Consider the following 12913-nt stretch of genomic DNA (forward strand, 5'->3'; position numbering starts at 1 on the left):
TACTAACTATGTAGACAAGACTGGCCTCAAACTTACAGAGATCCACCTGCCTCTGCCTACTGAGTGCTGGGATTAAAGATGTGAGCCACCACACCCAGCTAAGATGTATGTGTGCACACATGCACATGTGTGAGTGTAGGTACCTGTGGTAACCAAAAGAATGTGCTGACTTTCCTGGAGCTGGGATTACAGGGGTTGTGAGCCATTCCATATAGGTGCCTAGAATCAAACCTGGGTTTTCTGCAAGGATGGTACACACTCTTAGTATATGTGCTGCTGAAGCGAGCACAGAGTGGTGCACACTCTTAACTGCTGAGTCACTTCTCCGACCCCAGCCCAGATTTTGTTTGTCGTTTAAGATTCGAGAGTTCCACCAGGATATGCTTTCTTTTTAGAACCCACTTTTCAACTTGGTTGTTCAGCTGATTTTATATGGTGTGTTAACTAAAATTAATGTCATCAGGGAAACGTGACAGCAGAGAGACTGAATGTCCCTAATGTTCTTGAAAGCATCAGGGGAATCCAGAAATGTGAAGAAAACGAAGAGACAATGTTTCTATCGCACTTGCTGTTGATGCTGACCACACTGAAGTCTTTACCTTGGTGCCAAATTCCTGAAGTAGGAAGTACACACGAAGAGGTGAGCAGGCTGGTTCTTGTCAACTTGGTGTAATGATATAACCTAGTATCACCTGGAAAGGAGCCACTTCAGCTGAGGAATAACTCTGACCAGATGATTTGTGGCCGTGTCTATGCTGTATTTTGTTGATTGTTAATTGTTGGAGGCCTTGGCCCACAGCACCATCCTTAGGCATGTGGGCCTGGGTTGTATAAGAAAAGTAGCTAAACATGAGCCAGGAAGCAAGCCAGGAAGCAGCGCTTCTCCACAGTCTCTGTTTCAGTTCCTACCTCCAAGTTCCTGCCTTGGCTTCCTGGATAATAGACTGTAATCTGTAAGAGGAAATAAACCCTTTTATCCCCAAGTTGCTTTTGATCGTGGTCATGACCAAAGAGGTCATGAAAACTCAGCTAAGCCCCAAATCCCATGATCAACCCAAGTGTGATTCAACCTTAATTTGTTGTTTTTGAGACATGCGAAGGTTAATCTTCACGGCTAACCACACTGGTTTAAACTCACCATGGAAACACACCTCTGCCTGTGTCTGAGTGCGTGTTTTCAGAGAAGATTGTCTGAGATGGGAAGATTCACCAAGAATGTAGGTGGCAGCATCGCATCAGCTGGGGTGGGCAGGAGTAAGCGGAACACTGCCCTTCATCGCTCTCAGACTGGATTCAATGTAACCAGCCGCCTGTCGCTGCTGCTGCTGCTGCTGCTGCTGTGCCTTCCCCCATGCTGGACTGTAGCCTTTCAAACCAGAAGCCAAAACAAATCCTTCCTTAAGTTACTTTTTGTCTAGCATTTGGTCAAAGCAACTAGAAACATAGTAACTAATACACAAGGTCTGTGCATGATCAAAGCAACTAGAAACATAGTAACTAATACACATGGTCTGTACATGATCAAAGCAACTAGAAACATAGTAACTAATACCCAGGCTGACCTCTGACCTTGTGCAAAGCCCTCTTGTTTCTGCCTCACTGGTATTGGGATTACAGGCAGGAGTCACCATTCCCACATCCAAAAATTAACTTGAAAATAAATGTACTTGTATTTGTTACAGAGGTACAGTTTTTCAAAGACTGGCTTATCACAGCATGACATTGAACAGCATGGCCTGCTTGCCATGATCTGGATGCCGTGTGTTTGAGGATTACCGAGCACACAGATTTACAAAGCATCCAGGCTGGGAGTGGAGCCTGGATGACATAGACGGGTCAGCCAGGCTGGGAATGGAGCCTGGATGACAGGGATGGGTCTGCAAGTGCACGTCAGGACACCTATGATAATGGCTTTCAGAAGTCATTTGTCTACCTTACTGGGGTGCATTTAACCTTACCAACATAGCTTCTCAGAGTTAAAATGCAATTTAAAATCTTGAGGCCCACAACACTAGAAGTCAGGATGCTTGGGGCCAGGAAATGATGAAAACATCATGCCAATGTTACAGGAAGGTGACATGGGTGATTCCTCTGCAGTCAGTGACTCCAAGCAACAGGACAGTGTGTTTATAATCACCATAGTTAAAATGCAAATTTTCCATAACTTTATGTTCAGTGACTTCATTCTCAAACACTGCAGACTGACTGGACCTTGGTCACTACTATTACTGAGAAGCAGTAATCTAGCATCTAATAATGTATGGAAGAAGTGGTCTTGTAACTGGGAACTCAGATGAGCCTGTGTCTGTCCCATCGCTCTGATGGGGACTTTCCCAGGATAAAGGGACACCCACAGGCTTAACCCTTGCCTTTGGGTCAGCATGCCTTTTGCTATCACAGTTCAGGTGGTGGCTCTTCCTCATGTCCTCAGACTGGGAACCTCTTACTTAACCCACGGGTAGTGACCCCAGTGTTTTCCTATGGCCTTGTTGGCACACAGGAACAGTGCCAGAAGACACAGTCTGTAGCTAGCAAGAGTAGTCGTAAACCATTTAATGTCAGGACATACAAGGACCACCCGGAGAAGTGTGCTGTGAGAATTTCATTCACTATGTGACCCATAAGCCTAGAAGATAAAGCCAACTGCACACCTAGCCACGTGAGGTCTGTATGATACAACCAATGAAAGACCCCTAAACCCACACACATGGAAACAGTGTGAGGTTAAATCACACACAAGAAAAAAAAGCATATGATCAAGAGTCAAGGCTGGCTGGGGCGTGGCTCAGCGGGTGGGGTGTTTGATTTGAAAACCTACAGGGCTGTAGGTTTTATTTCCAGCACCACATAAAACAGGAATAATAGTGCATGCCTGTAATCCCAGCATTCGGGAACTGGGGGTAGAAGGACCAGGAGGTCAAGGTCACTCTTGGTTAAGGGAGTTTGAGACACTGTGTGCCAAGACTTGGTATAGACTGCATCTGGGATGTCCCTTCAGGATGGTGCTCAGCTCCAGGGTTAGGAAGTGATTTTACATCACGAGGGCTCAGCCTTCACAGAAGGATGAATCCACTAATAGGTTTGAATCTTGAATACATGGTTGGGAGGTGGTGGAACTGTGGAAGCTGCGGCCTGGCTGGAAGAAGTGGGCCCTGGTGGTGTGGCTTTGGGGTCTGCATCTCATCCTGACTCTTCCTCTTTCCTGTTCACCAAAATCTGAGGCACTCTGCTACACTACGAACAAAACCATGGAGACAGTGAACGAGATCAACCTATCCTTCCTTTACTTGTTCTCTCAAACTTTTGTTTTACCAGTAAAAATGCACCCTCAAATAAGGACGGGAGGAAACCACAGACCCACAACAGATGCTGGCAAATGAACCACTTTGCTCATTGCCACGACCAAACACCTGATAGCAGGCAGCTTAGAGGAGGACAGGTATATTTTGGCTCACATTTTGGGCGATATGGTCTAGTATGATATAAAGCCTGGTGCCAGGAACAGGAGGCCAGCTGATCACATTGCAGCCACAGCAGAGAAACAGACATCAGGGAGGAAGTTGGACCTAGCAACCAAATGTCAGCGCCCGCCCACAGTGACCCACTTCCTCCAGTGAGACTCCACCTTCTAAAGGTTTACCAATCTCCCCCAAACAGGGGACATGTTACATTCAAAGAATAGCCGTTCAGCTCTATCCTACATGTTCCGGATGGAGCACCGTGGTAGGCTTGCTGACACCAGGGAGCCACGGTGCTGTCTGTAACATTGTCTGGCTACAGTGCTGCTAGTCATTTGAATTTTCCAGCTTTATTATCATCACCAGTTTGTACATGCTGTCCATCATGGACTGAGACGTGGTCATGAGTACATGGTGACTCACAAGAACATTCATCCTCCAAAGAGTCTTTGGCCAGAACCCCTGAGCTGGGGCCAGCAAAGGGGGACTCCTGAGCAGGGCAGCAGGCGGGCTCAAAGTTTAAGGATGGAGCTGTGTCTGCCTCTTTTACCACCTGCCCTCCACAGCCAGGGCTGAGCACACAGCAGGGCAGCCAGTGACAATTCTGATTTATCCCAGGTCCCTGGACCTCGCCGCCTATGTCTTGGGTTCTCAGGGGTGGGGACTTATAACTCTGAGATGGGGCCAGAATGTCCCGGAGCCCTGCCTCAGCCGCTGTGATTCCAGAGGAGACAGATGCTTGTTCTCACAGCCTGAGCCAACTCTGACACCCTAACCTTTCTGTGTCACAGTGTCCCGGGAGGGATGAATGAAGAGAGACACAGCACGAAGCCAGCAATCACAGGCTCCCCGGAGCAAGCCCAGCTGCCTCCGAGCGACAGAAATCATTATCCAGGTCAATAATGCAAAAATCAAGAAATAATGACTTCCATTGTCTGCGATAATAAAATGACGGCACCAGCCACATCCGTAACCTTTAGCAGACATTTACTTTGAGAATCAGAACATGGTTTTAAAGGGGTTCGTCAATGAGTGGCTCCCATAAGCCCCTGCACACACACACACACCCCCAACACAACCACAATGAAAGAGAAGACAGATCTAAGGTTCGGGGAACAGGCCCTCAGAACTGACGGGTTAACTTTGCCATTATCGAAATTGATTCGGTTTGACCCAGTTTTGCTTTGCTTCAAGGTCAGAGGCACTGTAGTCTCCTGGAGTGACATTCTCCACACCTACAGATCAGACATTTGCTCAGAGAGCCTCAACCTCAGTCAGGAGCAGAGAGAGCCCAGAGAACTGTCTTTTATTTTTAATTGCAAAACAAGATGGCGACCTTAGGGAACACTTGTTTTGTGCTAGACAGTAAGAGGCTGACTGTATCTGCTACCTCACCTAACTTCATCCTGACAAAAACCCAATTGGGGACAAAGTCTATTTCTCACATTAAATACAAGGAAATGGAAATGCCAAGATCTCCTAACTAGAAAATGGATCCAGTGGGCTAGATAGCACAGCTTCCCAAGAGAAAAGGAAGAATTCTCTGCCTCGTGTTGGCTAATATTTTACGTTTAAAAGATAATTATTCTTATTTTAAATTTCGTATTTATGTGTGCATGTCTGTATGTACATGAATATGTGCATGTAGTACCCGCAGAGGCCAGAAGAGGGCGCTAGATCCTCCAGAGCTGCAGTAATAGGCAGTTTGTGAGCATCCATTGTGGGTGCTGGGAACCGAGTCGGGTCCTCTGGAAGAGCAGAAAGTCATTTCATTAGCCCTTAGTTAACATTTAAAACTTTTTTTTTAATTGAGTTATTGTCTTGGTGTCACAAAATGCTCACATCTCAAAAGACATCGCACACACATTGGTAAGTTTAAACATTAGTTACATTTCTGGGCTGAAATTCAAAGCTAGATAAATAACTCACATACCCAGGAAGCCCCACGGCCCTGTGGTGAACGCTGCCCACCCAGGACAGATTTCTGGCCCTGTGGTGAATGCTGCTCGCCCAGAACAGCGGTCCTGCATCTGTCTCTGTGGGTCAGCTCTCAGGTTCTGTGAGCTCATCTGAATGGAATGCTTTGTGCTTTTCATTTCCACCTCCAACTGTGTTCACAAACTTCTGAGATGCACACACATCGCTTTTTATATGGTTGGCTGTTCTTTTTCACCGCTGCGTTTCACTTCCATTTAAAGGACAGTTTTCCCATTTTTCTATTAATAGGCATTTGGATTATCAGGAACAAGGTTGTTACGGATACCCTCGTGACCCACATACAGGGCTTTTTCTGTTGCATACGGCGCAAACATAGGTACAGAAGACAGCTCATAGGCAGGTTCTCTCTCTCTCTCTCTCTCTCTCTCTCTCTCNACACACACACACACACACACACACACACACACACAGCAAAAGCCAGACTTGGGTTTTGTTTCTTATATGACTCATCTGAGTACTTGATCCTCGAAGCTGGCCAACAGAGTGCACGGAGTCCATGTATTACCTGAGCCTTGTGATCTCCTGGTTACCCCTGTTTGAGTCATCACTCCTTCAGGGGACCCAGTGACACTAATCTTGTCTGTCATTCCTATGACTCCTTTTCTTTGGGCTGGCATTGGGTATGGGATGCAACCCCCTTTTCTTGATTTCTACCTCAAATTTTGGTTTCTCATGAAGCAGTTAGGTAAGACTTAAGGGTCCAGCTTGAGTAAGTCAGCCCCATCGGCTTGCACCAGCCTTCAGCATGGTGGCATGGGATGCCTGTGCTGGAGTCTGCCCCATCTGAGCCACCCCACGCGGACAGCCCTTCTCCTCACTCTTCCCAGCCAGCTGGGGTTTGGGTTCTTTTTACCAAACTGAAGTTTACCTCTGTTTGTTTTCATGGTCTCTAAAACCTCAGAGTTCAACCTTGGTCAATAAACAGCTTATTAGCCAAGCCGATTTCTTTTTTGGTTACTCCCCGAGGTCTGTCTGACAGCCTGTGGCTTGTCTGAACAGGTGGCATCTCAGCTCCTCATTGTGACTTTGGGACCAACAAAAAAGATATGAGATTTTCTGAGCTCTGCTTTTTTTGTCTCCTCTTCATGCTTCTTGTCCCCCCCCCCCCCGTCGCTTCTTACTGCTTCCTGGCCCCACTTGTCTCCTCTTCTTGCTTCCTGGGCCCTCCCCGGCATACAGCACGGTGCAGTGGGCCCTCCCCGGCATACAGCACGGTGCAGTGGCCACAGCTGAGGCAGCCTGGCGAAGCCGGCTCTGTGAAGTCAACTTTGCCTCCAAGCTGTGCCGGCAGGCTCTTCCTGGGAGGCTCGCATTGCTCCCACGTGTTCGCTCCACTAAAGAAGCCTCTGGGTTTCTTTATGCCGTCTTAACAAACTATGTTCTGTTTCTGTGCTATTCCGCCCTTGTAATTATGCCTTCAATTATGCGGCTTAACGGTCTCATTTTACTTTACTTCTTTGTAATTGCTAAGCTTTCTAATTTCATTTTCTTCTAAAAACTCTTTTAGCACAAAAAAAAAAAGAAAGAAAAAATTGAGAAAGATCAAAATACTTGGGTATAAATCTAATGGTGTCTGAACAAGACTGTGGCGATAGTTGATGTTGATTACCAACCTGACAGGGTCTAGAATTGCCTCGGGGACAAGTCTCTGAGTAATTATGTGAGGGAATATCTGTATTGAGGTGACTGTTGTGAGAAGACCCACCCTAAGATGCAGGCAGTGCCATCCCACGGGCTACAGTCCCAGACTGAGTAAGGAGAGGGTGACCTGAACACCAGAATTCGTCCCTCTCTGGTTCCTGGCTACAGATGTGAGGCACCCAGCTGCCTCATGCTCCTTCCTCGCCTTGATGGATCACATCCTCAAACTGCGAGTGCAAATAAACGCTTCCTCCCTTAAACTGCTTGTCTTAGCTATTTAGTTAGAGCAACGAGAAAAGTCGCGAGTACAAACGCTACGTTGGAGAACCCCAAAGATCTGAAGAGCCAAGCCAAATTACCGAGTGACCAACATCCCACGGTCAGGGAAGGGAAGACCTGTCCACTGATCTGTAGCCTGAGCGTGGCCTCTGTCAAAACCTCAGACATGACTGCAGGCTGGCAAGTTGATCCCAATGTTCACGAGGAAAGACGGAAGGCAGAGAATATGAACGCTGAGTGAGATGACAACTCCTCTACGTGAGACTTACCACAAAGCATTGGGAAGCAAGAGACGGGATGGAATTAGCGAGAGAAAAGGTAGGCAGAAGTAGGGGACACAGCTTTCAGGGTGCAGACTAGAGGGCCCAGAAACAGACCCGCCCTGGCACAGCCAAAGGAGCAAAGTCCAGAGAGAAGGATTTCACTGGAGCGTTCTTGAACAACTAGACACCCACAGGGAAACCCAGTCAGGCAGACCGCCTCCCTCACCACAAACTCGCTTAGATGGGGTCCAGCAGGGTCGGAATTTAAAGGTCATGCTAGGCTGAAGGAGAACCTGGGATAAAAGCAAGAGAGGGCAACCGGTCAGGTAGGGCAGGGACCCCAAAGCGATGGTTCTGACAAGGTCCCTGCTGGCAGCCAGGATGAGTTCTAGTTACTGGCTCCTTGCCTCTTAACCTTGCCTGGAAGCTATGCATGAAGATGAGACAGAAACTAAGGGGAGGTACCAGGATACCCCAAGGTTGGGCCAAATGGTCTGAGCAGTTCAAGCCCCACCCTGTACCTCACCCCAGTTTCTTCTATAAGCTGCATAAAAGATCCTAAACCGAGCAGGTTAATGATATATTGTTCCTAGGGGGTCCTTCCTGTGGTCCAGTATCTTTAACCCTCCACTCTCCACCCTGACTCATCTCAGCCTGTGAATCTACACTAAACTTCTCTCTAATGCTCACCACCCTCTGTGGTCCATGAATGTTAGTCTTTTAATTCATAAGACAAGAACTCAGAGGTCACGGGCTCAGTGGAAGTTTTGTGTAACCATGACCATTTTCATCCTAACTCCTGAGTTAAAAGTCTACCAGAGACCTCCATGAAATTCAAAGACATGCTCTTCCCCACATCTTTTCCCTATCATCTGGGCTATTTGAGGTACCCATCTCAATAAAGAAAGAGTTAAAAACTCTTGTATGCAAAAGACATTTTGTTGTTGTTGTTGTTGTTATTTGAAAAAGGGGCTCCTTACATAGATAGTGCTGGCTACCCGAAACTCATCATAGACCAGGTAGGCCTTGATCTCACAGACATCCACCTGCCTCTGCCTCCCAAGTGTTGGGATTAAAGGTGGCACCATGTCCCATAGCAAAAGACATTATTAGTCAAGATAACTTGGATACTTCGCTCATTTCTTTAGAGACATTCTCTAATGGTAAGATTTAAATAGACATCTGCTTTGGTTCTCCCACCAGTCCTGTTTTTATGTTATTTTAATCATTTTGTATGTCGAAATATTTCCCAATTTCCGCTGTCATTTTGTAATGGAACAATGGGTAGCTTGGGAGTTTATTTTTAACGTCCAAACATCGTGATGCACCCCTTCCCCAAAGGCTTAAGGATCGCTGCAGCAGAGGGAACAGAAGGAGGTTAGGAGCTAGAAGTGGTGCACACAGCGCCTTCCAGACACACACAGAGCAGCTGCGCATGCGAGCTTACAGTGATTGCGACAACCTGCCTAACACCACCTGTGGGAGCCCCAGGGAGACCAAATCTCAGCTGCCGGGAGAAAGGGGGCCAGATTTCTCCAAGAACATAAACTGTAAGTCAGCTATACTCTGGTGAAAGGTTGCCCTCCAAGAGTCTACGGGCAAGGAGGCAGAGGCAGGAGAATCTCTATGAGTAGGGGCAAGCTTGGTCTACACAGTCAATCCCAGGCCAGCCAGGGTTAAATAGTGAGACCCTGTCTCAAAAAAGCAAGCGGTCAGGTGGCAACACGAGCCTTTGCCAATGAGCCATCTCATCGACCCAAGAAGTCTATTTTTAAAACCTAGACGTATAATCACCTCCAGGATCATGACACTGTTGTAACTGTTGCACCGTTGTGTGGGAAGCTGCTCTCTGCTCCCACAGGGTGGAAAGGGAGCACTGTAATCTAGAAGGGGGCTCATTTCCAGGGGCACTGCATGCTTGTGCTTTCGTTGGGTTGGAGGGTGTGTGTTCTCCCACCCTCTTCTCCATTCTCTCTGTCTCTCCAGGGCTGTCAAGATTTTATTCACACGTACAACCCTACTGTCCTTCAGTCTGCACGATGGCTCCCCAACAGTGTACCAACTACAGTTAACCCCAGAGATACTTTTAGATCTCTCAGCATAAAGGGAAATTTTATACCTCTCCTTTTAGACCTGTCAAGTTTCGCTGTGTGTGTTTTAAAGTTAAATATCATGTTCCTACCAGTTCATTCTTGTAAGCTGAGTCTGGTTTTGTTTTTGTTTTTGTTTTTGTTTTTTAATCTCTAGCAAGTCTCGCTTTCCTTAACGTCTGTTTGTCATCTCTTGGGGGTTAATGTTTGCCTGACACTCACTTTTCTAGGATCTTTGTGTTTTAAGTACACCCTGTCCTCATTTTTAACTTTTTGTGTCTTCTTCTGACTTTCCCCCCTTCCTTGAGCTGATTAAATGTCCCAGCTTCAATGATTTTTTTTCCTCTCTCTTCTTTGTTGGGAAATCACATTTCCATTCTTTTTAAAGACCTCCATTGTGTGGACTTTGCTGGGTTTGTTTGGACAGCTTCCTGCCTCCTGATGAACACAGGGCTTGTTTTCAACATTTGCTGATGCACACACTCATGTGGTGAAAGGGTTCTGCTGTTTCTGTCCCATTGGGCTCATGACTCATCCTAGCTCAAACACCCAACTCAGCCTGGGAAGACCAAAGCAAGGCAGCCTCCGGCACAGCACTAAGGCCTCAGGAAACAGCCCTGCCCTCCTTTTCATAAGGACCTGCCATCTGCTTATCACCTGGAATGCACTGGGTTCCTTGGATCTAAATTTGGTGCCCTTCACAATTCTATAAAAAAAAAATTTTTTTCCTAATTTTTCAGTTTTTTGTAGAATGGGTCTCACATAGCCAGACTGATCTCACTGTCAAGCAAGGGTTGCCCTTGAACCCCTGATCCTCTTGGCTCCAGCCTCTGGGTACTGGGATTTCAGATGCTCACCCAGTTATGCAGTGCTGGAGGATTGAACCCATGGCCTCATGCATGCTAGGCAAGCTCTCTATTGAGTGAGGGACATCTCCAGGTTCTCTAATCTTTTAAACCAGGGATGAATCTTCCACTCTAGTGCTGACACTTAAGACAAATGCTCACACTGTCATTTCAGTCTCTATTACTGTCTCTTCCTTCCTCCTCCCTCCCTCCCTCCTTCCTTCCCTCTTCCTTCCTTTCCTTACTTTTCTCTTAGTGTATGTGTGTGTGTGCATGTGTGTGTGTGTACACGCATGCATGTGTGTATGTATGTATGTGTGTGTGCATGTGTGTGTGCACCTGCATGTGTGTATGTATGTGTGTGTATTTGTGTGTGCATGCATGTGTATATGTATGTGTGTGTGCATGCATGTGTATATGTATGTGTGTATATGTGTGTATGCATGTGTGTGTGTGTGTGTGTGTGTAGACTGGAAATTGACATTGACATCAAGGATTTTCCTCAGTTCTCTGCCTTACTTTTTGACAGATCTGGAGGCTGGAGCTTGCCCATTAGGCTAAACCGGCTGGCCAAGGACCCCCAGGCATCCCAGAGGAGGAATTTTTCTAAGTGATTCTCTTAAGGTCAGATTGGATGGCTCTCAAGAGGAGGTAAGACAGCTGGATGGAACTCCTCCAGCTGCCAGAGGAGCTTTGCAGGGCCATTCTCAAAATGTTCCAGAGAGAATAGTATTCAGGGTTATAATGTGCCCTCTGCAACACAGAGACTGGCAAGAATAGCTCCAAGGTGTCTGGAGGCAGCATCACCCTGGCTCCTGAGACCCCTTGCTGAAGCTAGTCTTGCCTCACAGAGCACACTTTAGACTGAGAACACTCAGGTCGTGCTCATGGGAAGTGTGTACGATTGCACTAAGTCACACGCAGACATGCATGTGAGAGGCCCCAGCATCAAAAGGAGCCCAGGAACACCCGGCCCCAAGAGCAGTGCAACAGCGCAGGGAGATGAATTCTGACACCTGCACACCTGAAAGAGATACAGACACAGAGACAGACACAGACACAGACACAGACACAGACACAGAGACAGAGACAGAGACAGAGACAGACACAGACACAGACACAGAGACAGACACAGACACAGACAGAAAGAGATAGAGATAGAGACAAAGAGATGTCTTGGTCAACTTTTGCATCACATTTGCTTTCTCCTCTTTGAGGTTTACCAGGGTCCATCCATCTTCCTGCCAGAGGAGGGGATGACAGGACGTGAAAGCCATTTGGACAGAGCATCTCAAAAGACTAAAGGGGACTGCTGAGTGTTCCTGAAGTAGCTCTGCTCACAGGAGTAGTTCTGCTCGAGTCTACCCAGGGACACAGCAACATCACCTCATCTATTTAACAGGGGTATTCAGGATGTGATGTGGGGGGTACCCAGGGTGTGATATGAGGGGTACCCAGAGTGTGATGTGAGGGAACCCAGGGTGTGATGTGGGAGCACCCAGGGTGTGATGTGGGGTGTACCCGGGATGTAATGTGGGTATACCCAGGGTGTGATATGAGGGGTAACCATGGTGTGATGTGGGGGTACCCAGGGTATGATGTAGGGGTACCCAGGGTGTGATGTGGGGGTACCCAGGGTGTAATGTGGGCATACCCAGGGTGTGATGTACTGGCTAGTTTTGTGTCAACTTGACACAGCTGGCTTTATCACAGAGAAAGGAACTTCAGTTGGGGAAATGCCTCCATGAGATCCAGCTGTAAGGCATTTTCTCAATTAGTGATCAAGGGGGAGAGGTCCCTTGTAGGTGGGACCATCTCTGGGCTGGTAGTCTTGGTTCTATAAGAGAGCAGGCTGAGCAAGCCAGGGGAAGCAAGCCAGTAAGGAACATCCCTCCATGGCCTCTGCATCAGATCCTGCTTTCTGACCTGCTTGAGTTCCAGTCCTGACTTCCTTGGTGATGAACAGCAGTATGGAAGTGTAAGCCGAACAAACCCTTTCCTCACCAACTTGCTTCTAGGTCATGATGTTTGTGCAGGAATAGAAACTCTGACTAAGACAAATTGGTACCAGGAGTGGGGTATTCCTGTGACAACCTGACCATGTTTTGGGGAGGACTGTGGAAGGACTTTGGAACTTTGGACCAGAAGATCCATTTGGTATTAAGAGCTCTGTGAGATGTTATGTAGGAGCTCTGAAGATAATGTTTGAGACCAGTGCAGAAGATGGAGGCCTGGCTTGTGAAATTTCAGAGGGAAAATTAAAGACTCTTTTCAGGGCCATTGTTACTTGGATTGTGAAGATTCTGTGGTTCTGGTTAGCTGGGGCTGAAGAATCAGCT

The 12913-nt window shown here is 47.2% G+C and overlaps 1 long non-coding RNA gene across 1 annotated transcript in view; it reads right to left on the minus strand.

Moving 5' to 3' along the window:
- Positions 1-416: 416 nt before the first annotated feature.
- LOC110337239 overlaps positions 417-12913 on the minus strand; it is a 15723-nt gene continuing 3226 nt past the window's right edge. Inside the window, exons 2-4 of the long non-coding RNA XR_002381261.1 lie at positions 5110-5206; positions 1139-1414; positions 417-614 (exon numbers count right to left, since the gene is read on the minus strand). This is a non-coding gene — a long non-coding RNA (uncharacterized LOC110337239). The remainder of the gene's footprint in view (positions 615-1138; positions 1415-5109; positions 5207-12913) is intronic.

The sequence above is a fragment of the Mus pahari genome, chromosome 20 (genome assembly GCF_900095145.1).
Source record: "Mus pahari chromosome 20, PAHARI_EIJ_v1.1, whole genome shotgun sequence".
NCBI classification, from domain to species: Eukaryota; Metazoa; Chordata; class Mammalia; order Rodentia; family Muridae; genus Mus; species Mus pahari.